This window comes from Chrysochloris asiatica, unplaced genomic scaffold, assembly GCF_000296735.1.
Source record: "Chrysochloris asiatica unplaced genomic scaffold, ChrAsi1.0 scaffold00001, whole genome shotgun sequence".
Taxonomy (NCBI): domain Eukaryota; kingdom Metazoa; phylum Chordata; class Mammalia; order Afrosoricida; family Chrysochloridae; genus Chrysochloris; species Chrysochloris asiatica.
Genome location: NW_006408519.1, coordinates 59,288,541 through 59,299,373, shown reverse-complemented (window position 1 = coordinate 59,299,373; position 10,833 = coordinate 59,288,541). Strand labels below are relative to the sequence as shown.

Here is a 10,833-nt window from a genome sequence, read left to right as displayed (position 1 = left end):
TAATGGTTACGAATTGGGCTTCTAACCTCAAGGTCGGCAGTTCAAAACTACCAGCTGTTCCACGGGAGAAATATGAGGCTTTCTGCTCCTGTAAAGATTTATAGCCTCGGAAACCCTGTACAGGGTCGTTATGAGTCAGAACCGTCTCCACGGCACATAACAACAATATGAGGGTGGATTTGAACTTGGCTAGAATGTCTCATCCTAGGATTGGTGTAGGGCACTTGGGTAGAACTAGAAAGGCATGTGTGAATGGGGTATCATTAAGTGAGCATGCTAGGGGGTCTGTGATGACGGGCCGAGTAGGGACTCCGTCAACCCCAATTATTAATGTAGGGGTTGGGTGTGTCCATCCTGAGTATTCTTATAGAGCTCAGTAAGTAGCCCCACTGTCTAAAAGAAAAGAGACTGGTTTACCTGAAACATGGACCATTACCCTGGGTTCGCTGTGAGTTATTTCTGTGGGGGCCGGCGATCCTTCAGTCCTCTGTGGCCCATCCTAGAAGCTCTGGTAGAGCAAACCCCTTCTCTTGGTGGAACTGGGGGGCTATTGATCCCTTCCCTCTCTGGAGAAAGGTGCAATCAACCTTCCATTTTCCCTTCTATTTACAAGCAGGGCATGGGCCAGGGGGAGGACGAGTGCTAGTGCAACTGTTTGCCCAGTGACACTCTCGATTACACTCGAAGCAGGGCCCGGGCAGTGCCCCAGAGCGTATTAGACCCCTTCTTTGGTCTGGAACCCTGTAGAGCATTGGCCAGTAACAGTTATTTTGCCTTGTCTATGTCCAGGGCCAACAGAGATGAAATGAGTGTTAATAACTGTTAAGCTTACTGGGGATGTTGGATCTAGTTTGGTGTATTTTTGTAGGGCCACTGTTAGATGTGATAAAAATTGGGCCGGATTTTTATACTGATCGAAGAGGAGGGTGGGGTTGAGATTAGTGGAGGTAGGTGATAGGTTGACTAGGGATGACATGACTTGCCGGTAGAGAGAGAGAAAGCACGGCAAGCAGCCGTTTTATTATGCATGTGGATGAGGGATTCTATCATTCCAGCCTTTTGTTGTTATGGGTACAGGGGCGGAGGTCATTTCTTCTGGAGCTGCTTCCTGCACAGACAGATTGGTTACTACTTAGTAGAGATTCTACCTTCCTTCCTGCCCTCTGGATGTAGGCTCCCTCTTGAAAGCTTGTAAGCTAGTCACTTCTTGCCTTTGTAGCTCCCCTATTTTGGGTATCCAATGTCTAAATTCCCCATCCCTGTCTACCCTGTGTACCAAGGGGGTGGGAATGATCCTCGCTGTAAAGATTTGTTCCCTCTTTTGAGCTATTGCATCCATAGGTATAGGTCAAGTTCATCCAATTGAAGCCAGGTCAAGTGGGAATTATCTGCAAGTGTGGTTGTTCTTATGCATATGCCCTCTTTTCTTTATCAGCTGGACGCTTCACTCTCCACTCTAGTCCTCTGTGGCTATGTCACTGTCTCTGGGCCCAAGAGTCCCCAAATCTTGCCATACTGCTGGCCAACCAGGTCTCCACCAGGGTTCACAGGAGTTTATTGAATATGGTCGGGCTTAGCTTGCATCTTCTTTGCTGTTTTTTCCCTCACTTCCCCGCATCAGTGACCAACATGATCACAAGTCAGACTGCATACCTGCTTGTGTATTCCCCTTGAGTCTTAGTCTTGAAAGGGGGTTTGCCCTGAGGGGATCTAGTAACTAATCCTTGTAGTTCACCTGAGTACCTTCAGTGCGTTCGGTGGGTTTTATCATGAATGTTTTTGTTACGTGCAATCGAGTTGGTTCTGATTCATAGAAATCCTGAATAGGGTTTCCAACGTTGGTTCTGACTCATAGAAATCCTGTATAGGGTTTCCAAGGAGGAGCTGGTGGGTTTGTATTGCTAAAGCTGTTGTTTACAGTCCAGTGCCCATCCTCAAGCACCACATCAATTTATTATGTACTACTCTGATGTGGCTCTGTGAGTTAATGTGCTAGACTGCAAAATCAGTTTGATCCACAAGGTAGATAGTTCAATCTCACCAGCAACATCTCGGAAATCCCATACAGGATCACTATGGATGAGGACCAACTCAATAGTACTTAACAACAACAACAACTCTGATTTTATAGGTTAAGCAGTGGACTATTAATTGCAGGGTCAGCCGTTCAAACCCACCAGCTGCTCTCCAAAACCCTATATAGGATCACTATGAGTCCTAACCAACTTGACAGCACATAATAATAACTTTATAGTGGTAAGATTTTTCAAGAAGTATTTTGTAAATTTTTGTTTAATTCAGATTTAATTGCTGTTTGTAAGTGTCATCAAGTTGGTTCTGCTTCTCAGTCATACTATATAAGGCTTCCAAGGCGCAGCTGCTGTGTTGAAACCTCTAACCTCACATTTAGCAGCCCAGACATCCTAATGCAGATGATCCTTTATAATTTACAAAAATAATCACCCAAACAATTTTTTGTTAGCTAGCTGTTTGTTTTTAATGTTTTGAATTAGAAATTTCTAGCTTATACAAACAGGGTTGCTATGAGTCAGAACCAGCTTAATGGCACTTAACAACAACAACAACAGCTATGTATTTCTGTGAAGTATACGTGGTATTTCCTTTCAATGATTCCTAATTTAATGGAAAATATTAGGGAATTTATTATCATTTTCACAAACTAGATATAATATATGGTGTTTTCTTTAAGAAGACATATGGAAGAAAATTATGATTTTATTTAGTGATTTGGCTAATCAAATTGGTAACTGAAGCTGTTCTATTGGTAAGACAATGCACATAGTGAAGAGGAAGAAATGATGGAATGTTAAGGCATAAACAGTGAATGGCAGAAACACTGCCATGACTATATTGTCCATAAATAATATTCCCAAATACATGTCCAAGGTGCAAGTCAAATACCTTCGTCTTCAAGTATTTAAATGGCCTCCCTGTATCATCTGATTTATTTATTTATTTCTTCAGTTGCAATGAAGTAGAATGGCTTGCAGTCCTGGTGTGGTGTTGTAGCATAAACACAGGACCCCATTGTCTATTTGAATCACAAGGTCTGTTGTTCAAACACATCAGCTGCTCCTTGGAAAACCTATACAGGGTCACTATGAGTTGGAACTGACTCAAAAGCACATAACAACCAGAGCAATGAAGTCGAATGAGAACTGGGAAACATTTCCTAGAGAATGAAATTGTGTTTGTTACTCACCATTTGTATACATGTTGTTGTTAAGTGCCAACTAGGTGGTTTTGACTCATAGACTCTATATAGGGTTTCTAAGGAGAGATTGGTGGGTTTGAAGCACTGACTTGTCGATTAGCAGTTCAGTACATGTTCTGGAGCACACCTAGATCATGGTTTTAGATATGATTCTTCCATCATTCCCCACAGAAATATTTCAGATGAAGCTAACCTAGGGTTCTGATTAATATATTAGTCAAAGTATCACAAGCCACTGGTTACATAATTGACTCAAGAATGACATGCGGCCCAATTAGATCCAATGAGATAAAATGAGACTTTTGCTTAAAATTTAAGAAAGATAATCTCATTATTTCCTATTGAACATGAAAAGTAAGGGAATATAAGCACTACAGTTGTCATTGTGATTTGCCACCATACACATTCCAAGATTGGCAGAAACACTACTTGAGCTCTGAAATAAGATATACATGGTCTACCTTAGACTTCACCACTTTTGACATGTCTATTTGGATTGGATATTCTGTTACTTGCAACTTCATTGCTTCAAAGAAGATGTCATTTTTGAAAGTCGTACTTCCCTTTGCTGTTTAATTTTAAGACAAGAACATAGCCTCTTTTTTCAATTTCCTGTATCTACTCTGTACCTAACAGAACAATCCCTAGCCATAATAGTTATACAATAGCTACAGTGGGTTAGAGATGCAGTAGAATTTCTCTAGTAGACCTTGAAATTTCATGTCCAGTAAGCTTTAAGACCTATTCTTCATTCTGCCTCTGGTCCTCTTACTCCTATTTCTTTCTTTCAAAGTCAGTAACTTGAGAACACACACAAACAAACACAGCCGTCAAAAGCAAAATAAAAATTCAATGAAATAGGAGAGTTTTTGTTCATATTAACAAAACAAAGCAAAACACATTTTTCTAAAAAGCATCATCATGCCCAAAGATTTCCCTTGCCCACATTAAAAGCTTTTACTATTAGTGGCCAAAGAAATTCTGTTCTTTGCAAACAACTTTCCTTTCCAAATTAGTTATACACCCATTAAATAGGCCCAAAAGGCCCATTACATAGTTTTTCCAAACAAAATTCTCTTTAAAAAGGAATTCCTCTGCACCACAGGAATGAGAAAACAGTTGCAACTTATTTTTTTAATTAGCAAATTTTCATTTAAAGTGTACACTGATATAGTCATTCTAGAAAGAACTCTAGCAGGATTTTGTGAAATAACTGTGTACGAAATAAGTATGAATTTCTTGGATAGTGTCTGTCTTAGTTATCTAGTGCTGTTATAACAGATAGTCCATAAGTGGATGGTTTTATCAACCAAAAATTTACTCTCTCACAGTTTAGGTGTTAGGAGTCTGAATTCAGAGCACCTGCTCTCGAGAAAAGGCCTTGTCTCCTATCAGCAATCATAGCTCCACCATTCCCTGGAGGTCTTCTTGTGTCTTGGCATCAATATTCTTCTTAATCTAGGGAGATACACAGTGCAAGAACCCCAAGTACAAAGAAAGCATTCTACTCCTGGCTCTTCTATCTTGCTGGCAGTTGACTCTAGTCAAGTCTGTCTCCTTTTATCTCTTGTAAGATTAAAAAGGTGTTGCATGCCACACCCCAGAGAATCTCCTATGAATTTGATAAGTGGTATGTCCCACAACTTTTAAATGAGGAGAAACATCTGCAAACATCATTTAATAATCAGAACATGGAGTGTACACAGTATGAATCTAGGAAATAGGAAGTTGTCAAAAATGAAATAGAACTCATAAACATTGATATCCTAAGCTAAAATAGACTGGCATTAGCCATTTTGATTCTGACAATCATATGTCAGGAATGACAAATTGAAGCAAGATGATGTCACATTCATCATCAAAAAGAACATTTCAAGATCTGTCTTGAAACATAATGCTGTGTGATAGGATAATATCCATAGGCCTACAAGGAATACCAGTTAATACCACTATTACTCAAATTTATGCCCCAACCATTAAAGCAAGTGATGATAGAATTGAAATATTCTACCATCATCTTCAGTCTAAAATTGATTTAAAAAATGTAATCAAGATGTATTGATAATTACTGATGATTGGAATGCAGAGGTTGAAATAACAGAGGAAGGATGAGTAATTGGGAAATATGGCTTTGGTGATAGAAATAATGCAGGACATTACATGATAGAATTTTGCAAGACCAATGATTTCTTCATTGCAATAACCTTTTAAAAACAGCATAAAAGACAAGTATGTACATGGATTTCACCAGTTGGAATACACTGAAACCAGATTGACTACATCTGTGGAAAGAGACAGTGAAAAAGCTCCATATCATCAGCTAAAATGGCCAGGGGTAGACTGAGATAATTGCTCATATGTAAGTTAAGGTTGAAGATGAAGAAAATTTAAAGAAATCCATGAGAGTCAAAATATGAACATACCCCACCTGATTTGAGAGGTCATCTGAAAAGCAGATTTTATGCATTAGATAGTAAAGACTGAAAACCAGATGAGTTGTGGGATGACATCAAAAATACCATTCAGGAAGAAAGCAAAAGAGCATTAAGAAGACAAGGGAGAAAGAAGAAAACCAAAGTGGATGTCTGAAGAAACTTTGAAACTTGTTCTCCAGTGTAGAGATGCTAACACAAAGGGAGAAATGAGGAGGTAAAAGAGTTGAACAGAAAAATGTGAGGAGCAACTTGAGAAAAGTAAAATATTATAATGCTGTGCCCACAGATCTAAAATTAGAAAACCAAAAGGGAAGAATGCACTCAGCATTAGCATTTCTCGATCTGAAAGAACCAAGTAAAAATTCAAGCCTCAACTTGAAATACTCAACTTTGGGCAAGACATTGAATGATGCAGAAAGCATCCAAAGAAAATGGAAGAAATGCACAGAGTCACTGTACAAAAAGAAATGGTCAATGTTCAACTACTTCAAGATGTATCATATTATCAAGATCCAGTGGTATTGAAGAAAGAAGTCCAAGGTGTACTGAAGGCATTGACAATGAACAAGGTTCCAGGAATTGATGGAATATAAATTGCAATCTTTCACCAAATTGATGCAGTATTAGAGGCACTCACTCATCTCTGACAAGAAATTTGGAAGACAGCTACTTGGCCAACTGATTGGAATAGGCACAAATATAGATCTCTTCTAAAGAGAGGGGACCCAATGGAATGAGAAATCACTGGACAATGTCATTAATATTGCATGCAAATTTTACTAAAGATAATTCAAAAATGACTGCAACAGTATATTGACAGGGAGTTATCAGAGGTTCAAACTGGCTTCAGACAGGGACATAGAACGAGAGATACCATCACTGACATCAGATGGATCTTGGTTGAAAGTACAGAATACCAGAAAGGTGTTTACCTGTGCTTTATTCACTATTCAAAGGCTTTTGATTGTGTGGATCATGACACACTATGGACAACATTACTGCGAATGAGTATTATGGAACACTTAATTGTGCTCATGAGGAATCTGTACATAGACCAAGAAATGGTCATTCAAACAGAACAAGGGGACACTGAGTGGTTTAAAATTAGGAAAGGTGTGCACAATCAGAGAAGCTGGGTTATATGAAGAAGAATGTGGCATCAGGATTGGAGGAAGACTCCTTAACAACCTGTGATATGCCGACGAATTAACCTTACTGAAGCAAAGAGTACTGAAAATACTTACCTTACTGTTGAAAATCAAATACTACAGACTTCAGCGTGGATTTCACTTTAATGTAAAGAAAACAGAAATCTTCACAACTGTACTAATAAATACCATCATGACAAATTAATAAAAGATTGAAGTTGTCAAAGACTTCATTTTGCTTTGATCCACAATCAACTGTTATGGAAGCAGCAGTCAAGAGATCAAACAATGTATTGCATTAGGCAAATCTGCTGCACAAGACCTCTTTAAAGTGTTCAAGAGCAAAGATGTCCGTTTGAGGACTAAACTCTTCCTGTCCCAAGCCATGGTGTTTTCAGTAGTCTCATAGGCATGTGAAAACTGGACAATGAATAGGAAGACCATAGAAAAAATGATACATTTGAGTTATGATGTTGGAGAAGAATATTAAAGGTCCCAGAAGAACAAACAAATCTATGTTGGAAAAAGTACAACCAGCTCTTTAGGATCAAGATGATCAGACTTTGTCTCTCATACTTTGGACATATTATCAGGAGGGACCAGTCCCTGGAGAAGGACATCATGCTTGTTAAAATTGAGAAGCAGCGAAAAACAGGGAAACCCCCAACAAAATGGATTGTCACAGTGGCAGCAACAATGGGCTCAATCATAGCAGCAATTGTGAGAATGGCACAGGACCAGATAGTGTTTTATTCTGTTGTATGTTGGGTTGATATGGGTCAGAACCAACTTGTCAGCACCTAATAACATACCACCCTTAATCCCCAAACTGGTTTAGCACACCAAATCACATCATGAAGGATGCTGTTTGTTAATTGCTGATGTCTTAATTTCTACTCATAGCAACCCTGTATAAGGCTTCCTAGGAGAGCTGATGGGTTTGAAACGCTGGCCTTATTTTTTACAGTCCTGGGCTGATCCTACAGTGTCATACCAGGAGTCCATGAAAGATAGCTACATCTTAACTCCCATTGGAAATGCTGGCCCAGTCAAGTTGACACAAATCCTTAATTATCTCAGTGGCCCACAGAAACTCTGGCTTCAGGACTGTAATTGAAAGTGTGGACTTTCAATCCATTTTTCTGATTGAAAAGATAATACATGTACATTATAAGACATTTAGAAAATTTTGAGTGACTTTGAGAATAAAATTATACTATTTGTATTCTGTTGTTTCCTATGGGATGAAAAAGTTGAAGACAACCAAGGTGTCCATGAATTAATAAGGGAATGAATTAGTAAAACCTGATGGATTTAGGCATTAGAGGATATGATGCAGTAATTACAGAGTATGGACAGATCTTAAAAACACAATGCTTACTAATAAAAGTAAGAAACAGTATGTGATTTATGGCATATTGTTTCTATACATTAAAAACACAAATCACACAAATATACCCGTATTTAAGGATACAGATGAAGCATTTGGTGTGAGGGACTGAGAATGGGAGAAAACTAGGAGTTGTGTTTGAGGAAAAAAATGAAAACATATGAATAAAAACCTACTGTGAGGTGAGCAGCATTATTAAATCAACTCTTTGCTAAAGAAATTATAGTAAAAACAGAAAAGTGAAAGTCCGTTACCCTTTTGGACAGTCTCATTTTAAATGAAGTTTGCCTTGAGAGAGCTTTATAAAAATTCAATGTGCTTTATAAAAAATTCACATGTAATAAGAATATGAACTGCCTATGTTTGAGATTTTTTCATTTATGGTTAAATGAAGAGACATGAACAAAGTGCAGAGCAAGAAATACTAATAGGTTTTCTGACATTCACTTTTAGACACCATTTACTGTGATCAATTGCTTTTGAAACAAAAAGGTTTCTTTCTAATTTTTCCCCCATACTATTATTGTTCATCAATATTTCATTAGAATTGTGACTGTGGGAGCTAAAAATAAAGATAGAGTTACTTATACCCAGTCCAGAAGACCATGTCTGATACCTTGCTTTATAGTGTAAAAATTGAAATAAAAAGTTAAGTTACTTTTAGAAATAGCAATTAGCTTGTTTCTATAGATTTACGAATAATCAACGCTTTCTGCTCTCTAACTCCTGCATTCCAGACAAGCAGACACCTGGTTATAGGAGAAACACAATTAGTAGAGATTGATCCCCTTGTATCTGTGATTTGCAAATTTGTCTTTTCAAACAAACTAACATTCAGAGAGAAGGGATTTCAAAGGACGTTTTAATGAACCTCTGAAAAAAATGGCTAAATCTGGCTAGACTTCTAACTCTGTTCCCTTCGGACGACATCAACCCCGAATTCTGCCACATTTCTTTAGAAAATATGTTTTAACCTGTGTGTTCCCAAATCCACAGGTTGGATAATGAATCTCTGGTATTGATCTTAGGGAGTGTGGTAGCTCTGTAGGATAAGCAATGGTCTACAAACCACAAGATCAACAGTTCAAACCCACCAGCTTCTCTGTGAGAGAAAGATGATGCTTTCGTTCCTGCAAAGAGTTAGAGCCTCAGAAACCCTAGACAAGACTGTAGGACTTGGAACTGACCCAATGGCACTTAACAGCAACAGCAGCTATGCGGTTTTAACTTATGTTTCCATTCTCAGAAATTCCGTTACTTTTCCTATCTATCATCTATGAATTATTTTTCTCTCTCTCACTTTTTAACTCTTATTCTTAATTGATCAGATAATACATGTGCAGGATAAAACATTTAGAATATTTTGGTTGGCTCTAAGAATGAAATTAAATTATTTGTATCCTATCAAGGAATAATTAAAAGTATACTTCAGTGTATATATTTTTCAGTACTTTTTTTGTGTATTTTTGTTGCGCATGCTCACATAAATCTATACTCCCCATAGTTAAATGCACTTCCATACACAACAAAAGGAAACTATTATAATACCATTTTATAACTATTTTCATTTTGCAATATAGTATATAAATATTTGGATTCCTGGTGTGGCACTGTGGGTTAATGTACCAGAATGCAAAGCTGTTTACTCACCATTTGCTCCTCAGAAACCCTATACAGGGTCATTATGGGTCAGAACTGACTCAATGGCACTTCACAACAACAACAGCATATAAATATTCACATTTAATTAATTATTTGCTGTAAGGAATTTGTAATGGCTGTCTAGTATTCTATAATGGTAGGTAAATTTATTAATAGATTTTTTTTTAATTTAAGGTTTTTGTTATGGATTGAGTGAAAGTTTACAGGGGATATCATCAGTTTTACATTCAACAAATAATACACCTTGTTTCATTACAATGATTATAATCCCCTCCGTGTACCATCAGTTAACAGTATTTATCCCTATCAAATTTAGCTTCTTAAAAATAAACAAACAAACAAAAAAACCACCCAGGCATATATAATAATTTACATCTCCAAAGGGCACATTCTGTAAGTCTGCCTCCTGACCACCAGTCTTAGTCCCTCTCTTCTTAGTCCATGAATCTAGAGTCCTCAACTGCTCCCCTTCTCCGTGACCCCATCTCTGCCCCATCTCTGGTACTGCTGTTTCTCTGGATAAGGTCCTGCATTCTGCTTGTGCGCTTCTCTCATGATGGTCCTAGGGTCCTCTGTTTCTGGACTATAAGATGAACCACTCCCCTGTTTTTGTTACAAAACTTCTACCTTTGCAATTGTGACAGTCACAATTAAACATGATAACAATTATTCACTATTGAATTATATGAATCTTATCCCCATCTCTTTTCACCAAACCCATCTAGACAAGGTGACAGCTATTCAGTGAGGACTCTTTCTTTCTCCCCATAATCTTAAACTAAATTCCCTCTTAAAACCTTGTAAGCCAGTCACTTTGTGTCTTTGTTGTTGTTGTTGTTAAGTGCCGTCGAGTCGGTTCCGACCCAGAGCGACCCTGTACAGGGTTTCCGAGGGTGTAAATCCTTACGGGAGTAGAAAGCCTCATCTTTCTCCCGCGGAGCGGCTGGTAGTTTCGAACTGCTG

General features: G+C 38.1%; 1 pseudogene; it reads right to left on the bottom strand.

Annotated features, from left to right (window-relative positions):
- LOC102840350 overlaps positions 1–976 on the bottom strand; it is a 13,725-nt pseudogene extending 12,749 nt beyond the window's left edge.
- Positions 977–10,833: the final 9,857 nt, after the last annotated feature.